This window comes from Falco cherrug, chromosome 3 (assembly GCF_023634085.1).
Source record: "Falco cherrug isolate bFalChe1 chromosome 3, bFalChe1.pri, whole genome shotgun sequence".
In the NCBI taxonomy this organism is placed as follows: domain Eukaryota; kingdom Metazoa; phylum Chordata; class Aves; order Falconiformes; family Falconidae; genus Falco; species Falco cherrug.
The window spans coordinates 52,735,748-52,747,487 of NC_073699.1; the positions used below are offsets into that span (position 1 = coordinate 52,735,748).

Sequence of the window (11,740 nt, forward strand, 5' to 3'; positions counted from 1 at the left end):
CTCTGCCCGCGGGCCGGGGGCGGCGGGGAGGGGAGCGCGGGCGGGGGGTCGCGGGGGGTGGCCGGCGCGGCCGGACTACAGCTCCCGTGGTGCAGCGCGGCGGGCGGGCGGGCGGGCGGGGCGCCTCCCCGGGGACGCGGCGCTGAGGGCGCTGCCGGGGCGGGGGCGGCGGCCGCGCGGGTCGGCGCGGTCGGTCGTTACGGCCGGCGTCGCGGCCGCGGCTTGGGGCCGGTGTCGCCCTTCGTCGTCGCCGCGGGCCGCCGCTCTCCCCCTTTCACGCCGAAAGCGCGTTTGGTAAACCCGGACGAAAATGGGGCCCGGCCCTCCCCCGGCGTGCGACCTCGTTGGCGCTTACTTACGGCTGGGGGGGCAGCCCGCGGCCTCGGCGGGGCCCGGGCGGGGCGGCGGCGGCGGGGCGGCGGTGGCGCCTGTGGCGGGTCCCGCCCGTGCCCTCCTCGCTCCGCTTCCAGCCGCGCGCCGGAGTGTGCCAGAGCGAGCCCCGGCCGAACGGGGGCCGGCGCGGAGAGATCCCGCGTTTGCGATTTAACTCCTTTTTTTGTCGGAACAGCAGCGCACATTTTCTTGTTCCAGCGTAAACAAAGGAGTTGATGTGCTGCGCTCGTAAAGCTGCTGAAGGATGCTTGCTTTTATTGGATGACCTACGATTGAGAAAGAGATCCACGAAACGGACTTGGCACACCTTCCCGAGTTGCAGGATACTGTGATGGGGGGGGGGGGTGTTCCCGTTTCCTCCCCTCCCCCAAATATTAAAGTATATGCGGAATACTATTGAAATATATGGGGCAATTGTTGTTCAGGCTGAAATGAGTTAGAAATTATTCAGGCTCTTGTGTATCCATCTGTTGAGTCCCAGCTCCCTCCTTCACCTCTCTGCCAACAGCACCCCTGCTCCACCTTGTCTTTTTGACTTGGGTAACATTAAGCCTTATTTTCACACAAATGTACAGTTTACCAGGGGGTCGGGGGAAGGAATCACTCCCAGCTACCACAATGCTCAGGCTGTTTTATCTAGAAAAGAACCGGGGCAGCCCTGAAGGAAGCGGAAGAGGCGACCTGATAGCATTCCCAAAACACTCTCAAAGAGGACGCGGGTGGCGTACAGTGTGCCAGCTGCGGACACATCCTGCACTTTTTCTTCATCTTTGTGTTATAATTGGAAATGACGCATGGAAGATAGTTCTTCAACATTACACCTTTCCAGATGTCGTAAATCATTCCCACTTAAATGAAAATAAAAACATTAACAGAACAAAATGCTATTAAAACAACTGGAGGGTCTTTAGAATTTAGTATTGATTCCAGAATCTAGTATCGATTTGAGTATTTGAGTATTCCTCAGAAATATTAAGTGGTGTTGCAAATGGAATGTTTTAGGTTGTGTAACACTTTTTACTATCATCCAATTGTTGAAACAGCTGCATACTCCTTTACTATTTACTGAGTACCTTCTTTGTCAGCTTAGTAACATTTAAAAAGGAAATGCTTGCCATTAGTATCACTTCTTCATCTATTTTTTTTACTTTGTTTTCTGCCTTTTATGCCTCTGCCCTACTTTCTTTTCCTCCCTTTTGCATTTCCTCACCTTTAGTAACTTTCTATTCCTATATCATATAGGTCTCACACCCCATGCTAAAAGCCTAAATCTGTAGTAATTAAGTAGCCCGTTAAAACTGCCTTTGAAATACACTCATTGTTTTCAGTATCGAAACAACAAAGCAAAAAAGCATAGGCAGGTTTATCATTCACATAAGTGGCTGTTTTAAGACTGACAGATATGTTCTGCAGTAGTTCTCAATCTACCCACAGGTCTGATGATCCAGTCGTCGATCCGCTTGTTTCACACACATAAGATGAACTGAACTTCCATTACTCAGGAGAGCTCTGGTGTTGCAGCGTTGGTGTTGGACAGAGGAGGATGTTTGTCAGGTAAAAGAAATTCAGGGAGCCTCTAAAGCTAATCTCACTTTGTTGATTTTTTTATTTGGTTGGTTTCTGCTGTTGTGTGTTGCAGTTAGGATCAAACTTTCATTTGGTATTTCTTATGGACACTGGGAATAACCTTACATTTAATGGTACTGACTATGCTGGAAAAAGAAAACCACTTATGCTCTTTGCTGTGTGAGAGCAGCGAACCAGTGTGCATTCTCTATGCTTTCATGATGAAAAAAATATGAATCTGTGCCCCTGAAATGAGATACATTTTTTCTGCAATAAACATTGTAGCTGAATGTAATAAAGATTGCCAGCATACACATAAACCAAGTGACCCAACAGAACAGTACACTGCTGCTTTAAAGGAGTTAAAAATCATGTGTAAGTTCTAGAAACACAGCAGAAAAAGGTGAAGTTCAGCTTGTGGCAGGAAGCATTTCCTATTGATTATAGATAGTATTTACTGCATGAATTGGACCCGACACTACAAGAGATCATAACCGTTGCTTCTCTAACTGAATTGGCAATAGGAAAACTGAGAAATGGTGAACTGCATTCAAATTGCAGCCACTGGAACTGTGGCTAAAAGCTTAGTATATGTAACATGTATGTATGTATGTGTGTGTGTAAATATACTACTGCTATCTCCACAGTACACTGTAAAACAGATTGGATAACCTGCAAATACTGCATAAAGACGTGATATTAAAATATATTATGAATTTCTACCTAAGCAATATTTATGTGATGTTACAGTGCCAGATCATGGAAGGAAGCAGTTATTTATGATGGATGCACTTGTGTCCAGTTGCCTTTTCTTGCTTCAGAACAACAATTATATGCTACTAAAATAACATTTGACACTGGTTTCTGAGCTTCAGTACTCAATGAATGCATTTACCTGCAATACTGTAGAAGTTTGACAATTGACTTTGATACTTATCTAGTGAGTTACCTGAAGAACATTGTTCTAGTTTCCTGCGTGGAAAAATGGGTTTTGGTATGTACTGCTGAATTTTTTATTGTATACAGTAATATTCCTGTTAGGCAGAAGTCTGTGAGCTGCACTACGTATATAAATGTGTGTGTGTGTGTATGTATTTGTATGCATTGCTTCAATACAGCAAAACACTGCTGCAATACAAATTCCAGTTTCAGCTCTCACAAAAGAAATAGTATCAGCTATTACATGGAAATGTCATATGTGTGCAGAAGGATTTCTTCACAGCACAACAATTCAATCTAAGATGCCACTTTGGCAATGAAAACTATATTCTCTACAATTGAATGAGAGATGCTGGGTTACAAAATAACTTAAAAAATAGCCCAGAATGATCCTAATGGAGACATTGCATTTTCTGAATTAGTTTCAGTACGGTGGTGAGAAAAAACAAGCCAGAATACTTGGTTTTGTGTGGACTTAGGGAAGCCAGACAAAGCCATGGTGATTGACAGTTAACCATTTACAGACACTGATGTCATAGTTGCAGAGTACGTTTTCTACTCTTGATTTAAAGAATACATATTGCCAAGTATCCAGACAGCTTGAGTTTCACAACATTTATTACACTTAATGGAACTTTTCTCTTTTAATCATGCACCATATGGACTGGGATCAATATCCAGAGCTTTTCAAATATGTTAATAATCCTTAATAACAAGCCCAGAATCTAGTATTTTCTGGATGATGTTACTGTATTTGGAAAGACTCCTAAAGCTGATGAAAAAAAATCCTACAGGCTGTACTTCAACATGTCAGTACAGGAGGGCTGAAGCTGAATTTTGATAAATACTAAATCAGATGCACAGAGTAGTATTTTCTTGTGCATGTCATCTCTCCATTCTGATTTGAAAGGTTACAGAACATGTAGAAGAGCTCACCCTTACCAGAAAAAAATAAAAATAATTACAACTGTATTTTTCAGGTTTCAGATCAAGGGGGACATTGTCTGTTCCTAAATGTGCAATGCTTGCAGAACTATTGAGAACAGTACATTGTAAAATCTAGAGTTTACCTGGGACATATCTCACCATAGCAAATCTTCAAACAATGAAAGCTTTGACTATGAATAGCCAAGGTTTATACTGTTGGCTTCAATGTTTGCCACAATTGTCATTACTTTTGTCTCAGACTAGGAATGGACAAATACTATAAATGCAGGGCTATTTTCTTTACTCCCTCCTAGCCCTCCAGCAGCCAGATAAACACTCGGGTCTTTTTTAATGGCATTGTAACTGATTGCAGGTTAACCTGAGGTCCACTTTGCCCTCCCAACAGATTAGCGGTGGTACCCACAGCATGGAGAGCTTGCCAAGCAGTCATCTTCCAGTCAGTACCTCCAGGCAACACTTCCCTCGGCCATGCTGGCCATCACCTTTTCATACTACGAATATGGAGCCACTTTTCCCCAAATCCATGGGGACAATTTCTATGAGAAGGCCATTGTGTTTGAACGATAAACAGTTTACAAGATACCATGAAAATGTTGAAAACATTTGTTTGTGCATATACTACAGAAGAGTAAGGAACCTGCCTCTGAGGCATTACACTCCAACTGCATACAGATCACACCTCCTGGCAGCTCTGTTAATGACAGGAAGACTCAGAGGAACAGGAACTGTCTGCAGATGGCTAGCAAGATTACTTTCTTTTTTATAGGACACAATTTAGTCAAATCAAAACCACAGCAGCTGATAGTTTCTCTCATCTGCTCTTTTTTAGATGCTTATCTGTTTGATTGCATGGATTATAAATGTTTGCTGCAATTAGAGGAGAAAAATTTAAAGCTGTTTGCTTATAGTGTCTGATTTAACAGAAATTACCTATCTTCCTGTCTAAAAGGTGATTCAGTAATTCCAAACATATGGATGCTATTCTAATATCATGTTTCAGCCTACAGAATGAACACCCACAAGAAAGATACGTTATGAAATGTCACCTCAAGTTATATGGAATTTTAAGAATTTGTGAAGACGTCCCAGAGGAATTACAAGCAAAATTTATACATGATGCTCATGGTAAGTCTCAAGTGGTCACAACAAACCAACAATTACAGGACAAGTACTGGTTGCCAGAACTGGATATGAAGGACTGAAGCTTAATCCTAAAATCAGTTACCAAAATTAAGACAAGTGACTCGTATGGTACCATTACAGCCTACTCCTTACTTTTTTTTTCTCCATGAAGGACAGACATCACAGCCCCTTTAGGCAGTTACACTAGCTATCTTTCTGTGACAGACAACATCATAAAATGACCAAACAAAGCATTTATATTATGTGACATCTGCTGCTATAATCACTTTCTTGTCTAATCTCAGCCAGGAATGAAAGCTATAAGAATTAGTATCAGTGAAGCTACACACAATGAGTTAAATGTTGCCAGGTTGAGGAGCTCTAAACCTACCATAGTAACAGTCAGATACAAAACACACAGTCCAACAGCATGAAAAGTAATAAAGATCATTGTTGTACTACAGATCTGCAATTCAAATTGGGGTTTGTAGAAGTGCAAAACCCTGGAATCCTCTGAAAAGGCAAGTCAGAGTTTATGCTGTCTCTCAGGCTCGTCTGTAGAAAAGGACTACATGCTATCTTTGGGCTAAGTACACACCTGCTTGCACCTGCTTGCCAAGGGCAACTTGGAAATATTTTGAATTGTTTGTGCATAATGGATTGCTTTCCCTTACCATCTCTGCATTACGAGACAAATGAACAAGATAGTCTGGTGAGCCTTCTGCTAGCTGAAGATAACTATCTGCACGCATCAGAAACTTTTAGACAATAACAAAAAAACAGCACAGAGATAAAATGTTAGTATATTAACACCACAGACTTCTGAAAAAGAACACGGTCGATGCAGTATTGGTGATAAACAGCAGAGGGCATTTCTCAGATGCACTGATGCGGAAAAGCAAATTCCGTCTGGGGAATCTCTTTGTGTGTTTAGTGTAGGCTTGCTGCAGACGTGGTGGTGGTTTTTCTCCTTTGCTGCTCCTTTATGGCTTACCACACAACATATGATACTTCTGCACAGGTCAATAAACAACTCGGGGTTAGGTGTATTATGTTACATTTCTCTATCTGAGCTGTGCTGACTCTGCAGTAAGGAACAATAACCATCTTCTCTCCTGGAGTTAGCAGAGAAATCTGCGCATGCTTGGAGCAGCTCTGCTGATTAAGGCCCTGGCTCTGCAAGAGACCCTATTCAGGCCAGTACTAGCAGCATCAGTGCCATTTTACCTAATGGCTTATATTAGCTATTTAAATCTAAAAAATATAAAAGCCAAACATAGAGCAAATACCATAGTTATTCAAATGACAATGTTGTCTTATTAGCAGTAAAAATGTACATGTTGTAATCTGGGGCAGGAACTGATCTTTGGGAGTGTGACTGTAGTGCAGTAACCACATCAAACATTGGTATGTAGGCATCACAACAACAATATATATATGTATTTAAGTTAAAATTGTGCACATATTCTTATAAAACTGCTATATAATAAGTTTTAAAATTCTAAGAATATCACGCAGGAAACTGAGATTATTAATTAAAAACATACTAGTCAGAACAATGAGTTTAAAAATGTTAATGTCAGAGTATTTGGTGCTTGATTTCTTCAATCATTCTTCTGTTTTCATCCTTGGCTACCCTCTGCTATATACCTCAGATAAACTTACACCCACACTAGGACAATTCTGTTCCTGTGAGCCATCCATGCTCTATACTTCAGCTGTTCAACAGCCGATCACTTATACTCAGACCTTTGAGAAATAAATTAATATTTGAGATCACCTTTTACCTTTTGTAAGAATTTTCCACTATAGCTGAGAAGTAAAACTTTCATTTCTATTCATATATACAGTTCATCATGCTCATTATGGTCTGCAAAACCAAATTAAAATATATCAATACTGAGCATCACAGTTCAGTTGGCATTGGCCCAACGATATTTCAAAGTTTAAAGCAAGATGAAGTCTAAGGCCCTTACCATTCCCAGATCTATACCTTTTTCAATTTAAAATATGTGAGTAGCCCACAGAAGTTCATGAGACTAGTTCTGTTAAGGAAATGTTTAAACATTAGTAGAACCAAGCTTCTAGCACGGCAGCAGGTAGTACGTGTACTGGAAACTATTTGGCTGGATTGCTGAGGGCACATGGAAGAGACACATACCCGTGATGCCTGGGTCTGCTGTTTCTCTGCAAGTTACTAAAAAATCAAAAGAGATTGTAGCACTTTTCTAGTATGCCTAACTGATCTTGTAATCAAGATATAGGGATAATGTATAGAAATTAATTTTTGAATTCCCTAATCTCCAGATATTTTTTTAAAGCATCTTTTTAAAAATGTGAGGTTTTAAAGTTAATATTGGCTTCAGAAACTTAATTTTAAATAACTATTTAAAAATTAATTAAACACACACTCAGATGATTTTGTATGTTCTTCTAGAAGAATTAGCACCTATGGATGTTCACTGTCGGTACTGTGGGTTACCTGCATAACTACACTAGGTTTTATACAGCCAATGTTAATTTTATGGATTGGAAACTTCCACCAAATTATGGCAAATTTCTGCATGTAAGGATAATTTTGAAAATGTAAGGATTTTCATGGCAGATGACTCCTCTCTGTGGAGCCTGAGGTTAGGGCAGGGACAGAAAGTAATGTTTACCTGGCAGGTTATAAGTAAGTATGCAGTTTGTAATAAAGGTTTGTAGACTGTGAACTTTTTAGATCAATTGCTTCAAATAGCTGGCTTTTAGGTTATACTCAACAATTATAAGGGGGAAAACCTGTAAGGAAGTTATTTTGAGAAATGAAAGAATATAACACATTATTAACAGGACAATTTAACTTCTGAACAACTGCTTTTATAGCTGACTAGGTTGGTCTACTCAGTTTCGATTTAAGTTATGATTAAAGTAATCTTACAGTTTTCTGCATTCATGCTACCAGAATTTATGAAAAAGGAAATAAAAGTTATGCATAATTACTGAAAATGGTTGCAAGAGAATAACATGCTGCAGGCACAGCATCTACCCTGCCTTTATGACGGCCAGCCATTTACATACACATGGGAGAAGTAATCAAAAATAAAACTTTTTATACAAAAAGGAGAAATTGCTTTTCTTTATTTGTCTTAAAAGATCTAAATTGGTTATTTATAAAACACAAGGTAACTGGTACAAGGAGTATATTATAAGCAGTTTTTAAGATCATACAACAATATTTCATATTAATAAGCATTGTGGGAATGAAAACATCACTTATACCAATCCAAGTATAATGCTATTTCAGACAGAGAAATTGGAGTGTGACAGCTCAGCAGCAAAAGGCATACTGTAAAACTTCCTTAAACAAAACACTATATATGCTGGCTAAATTCTTAGATGGAAATTTGCCATTGAGCAAGGAGCCAGCTCACATCCTGTACATCATTTACATTGCAGGCTGCATGAAAGTATATGTTTAGCTATTATGAAATAGAATCCTACAGCAAAAATACAAAGATGTGTTTTTAGTCTACCACCTGACAGAGATTACTGCTGTTTTTCAGCTGATTGGTACTCACTAAAGCAGCCCAACCACATATATTCCAGCTGCATCCAGTCTCAGGTCTGTTCAGTGTATAATTAAATGTGTCCTTGCAATTTCAAAGGAAAAAATGTTCATTTTCAGTTTTCCAAATCAGTAGTCTAAGGTTACTAAGAACTATACTACACTGTTCCTCTAATTAACTCTTTTGAAGAGCAGTTCTGTAAACATTTACACAGAGTATTCATTTCATGCATCCATGAGGTGATCGTAAGAAATATTTCTTATGCTTACAAGCCTAGAAGAGGCTAAGATGCCTGAACTAGACTCAGGTAGAAATGCCTTAATCCAAAGTCACAAAGCCCAGAGTTTTTTCTCAAGATTTTGCTTGCCTGGAAACCTGTAAAGTCCCGTGGAGCCTGCCTGTTCTGCTGCCCATTCCATGCATGCTTGCTACCACGCTGCTTCTGTGCATGTCTTCTGTGAGCAGCCAGGCGAGGCACCTAGAACTCTACCTTAAAGGTAATAAGCAGAGTACAATGGGACTCCTGGTTACATTTCATGATGTACTGACAGAAAACACTCTACTTGTAATCAAAGAATTTAGCAAGGTGCCTGATACTCCAGCTTTACTGAAAAATAGGAAGGTATTGTCTTATTACTTTAATGTTGTAGTTATAGTTTTTAGAGTGACTAAGCTAGCTATACAGATTTTCTTTCATAAGATCAAGTTTCACTTAAAACTACCCTAGCTTTACTCTTGTGGTTATCCATACATTATTAAAGCATTTTTTTCTTTTGGCATTTCCTCTGCAGGAAGAGATTGGAACGAGAGTTTCAAGTTCCAGAATAAATGGAGGATGGTTATTCTGGTCTGAACAAGAAAAACTGTGGTTGCTGTAGTCAGGATTGAAAACCAGGTTTAGTTTGAAAAAAAAATCATATGTGAAATCCCCTGAGACATAGAAGAAGGATAATGTTCAAATTGAGATGCTGTAGTATTGCAGAAACTGTGTGCTGAGATCCTGGCTCTCATCCTCCCTTGAATCCTTGGAAGTCAGTTGCTTTTTCTCTAGCACTGTTCTCCGTCTCTTACGAGAGATACTAATATTTCATTTTTTCCTCCATTTGTCTTCTTTGCTTATTCAAATTGAAAGCTTGTCGGAACAGGGACTGAAAATCTCTTGGTATGTATACATCATGAAATAAAGTGGAAACCTGATCTTGGTTTGGTCTCTCAGGCTACCATATGAAAAAATTTGTATGTATTTCTATATATATAAAGGTAAATGGCAGATGTATGATATTTGAAAAATATTTTTTTATTTTATTTATTATTTCACTTTTTTCCATATAGATATCTAGGGAAAGCTGAATGTTGAAATGTATCATGTGAATAGTCCACTCTGTCAGACTGAGTGGGAGAAGATTGTCAGCTGGCCAATGACAGTAGCTTTCCGGATATTTTGCACAACTGGAACATCACAAGGATATGAACCAGCAATAATTTTGTCAGACTGCAAAAATGGCTGTATTTGGCAATTCTGTACAAAGGAGTTTTCAGCACAGATGCAAACATAGGATAAATTATTGTACTAATGTCTGTATATCCTTTCTAAGCAGAAGTCTCTTCCTCTATTTATAAATAAGAAGTATTAATTGTATGCCTGGATTTTCTCTTTTCTAATAATTCCATTTTCAGAGGAGTTCAAGACTCTGAGAATTTGTAATTTGTCATAATTTGTCATACCTCTGTTCAGTTCAAAAGGGCCCTTAAAATCCGATCTTCTTTAGCTGTTGCAGCTTTGTGGCTGAAAACCACTAAACCAAACATTGCTCAGTGTTGTCAAAAGATTTAAATTCAGGTGAAGTTGGTCAAGTTTAACATGAAGAAAATGACTCTTCAAAAAGTTATTCTTTATGGGTTAAAATCTGAAAAACTGGAGAGAAATTCGGCCATAGATTTAGTCATACTTTCATTACCAGAAACTGTGGAGCTAGCATGGTTTGCCTTACTTGTATAACTCCTGTACCTCTGCTTTCCAATATTAAGACCACACAAGCCGATTTCAAAGTCTAGAGGTAATGAATAGGTCTTCATTATTTTTATATGATTCCAGGGAGAGGTACACAACTCTGTTTGCGTTGTTTGGTTTCCCCACAGATAAATATAACACTTTTACCATGCAAAGAGGTAGGGGGGGTTCATTAGCAGTGAGAGTGAAAAGGTAAGAGGACACTTGCCAGATTAAATAATTTCGTGTGATCAGAAAGGGAGGCATAAAAAAAATTACATGTAAAATGTGATGTATTGACTCATTTAGCTGCCATTGTTACAGTTTTTCTAGACTTATTCTTTTAAGATTCTAATTCTCAATATTCTTTGAACACTGGCAGTAGTGTTCTATCTTCTACGGTTGAGGATTTCAGGTTTCAGAATATCATTCCTCCTGGAACTTACAGGTTTTGACCTTTTTTCCTAAATGCCAAATTTCAATAGATTTCCAGAGTTCAATAATCCACATGGTATCTTTCTTCCATATTTTAACAGTCTCAGTGTGTTCCGTAATTGGTTGATTAAAAATGTAAAAAGGTGGAGATGCAGAACGGTTTGCATTGGTGTACCTATGATATTTATACTTGTGCTGTGCTGATCCTGGCAGGATGCCAGGTGCCCCCCAAAGCTGCTGTATCGCTCCCCAGGAGAGAAAATACAACAAAAGGCTCGTGGGTTGAGATAAGGACAGGCAGATCACTCAGCAGTTACCGTAACGGGCAGAACAGATTCAGCCTGGGGAAGTTAGTTTAATTTTTTACCAATCAGATCAGAGTAGGATAATGAGAAATAAAGTAAAATCTTAAAACACCTTCCCCCCGCCCTTCCCTTCTTCCCGGGCACAACTTCACTCCCGGATTCTCTCCCTCCCCCCAGCAGCGCAGGGGGACAGGGACGGCATGGGGCTGGGTCAGTCCCTCACACGCTGCCTCTGCCGCTCCTGCCCCCTCGGGGGAGGCTCCTCACACTCGGGCCCTGCTCCAGCCGGGGGTCCCTGCCACGGACACGGTCCTCCATGGACTTCTCCAACCAACGCGAGCCCTTCCCAGGGCAGCAGCCCTTCCCAGCCTGCCCCAGCCGGGTCCCCCCCCGGGCGCAGCCCCTCAGGCACAGCGGCTCCAGCGCGGGTCCCCGCGGGGGCACAGGCCCGGCCAGCAAACCTGCTCCCGCCTGGGCTCCTCTGCACGGGGCCA

The 11,740-nt window shown here is 40.5% G+C and overlaps 1 long non-coding RNA gene across 1 annotated transcript; it reads left to right on the forward strand.

Annotated features, from left to right (window-relative positions):
- The first annotated feature begins 94 nt into the window (after positions 1 to 94).
- Positions 95 to 11,352, forward strand: LOC114015942 (uncharacterized). Its single transcript, XR_003560137.2, has 3 exons — positions 95 to 1,947; positions 4,847 to 4,971; positions 9,308 to 11,352. It is a non-coding gene; the product is annotated as an uncharacterized LOC114015942 (long non-coding RNA).
- Positions 11,353 to 11,740: the final 388 nt, after the last annotated feature.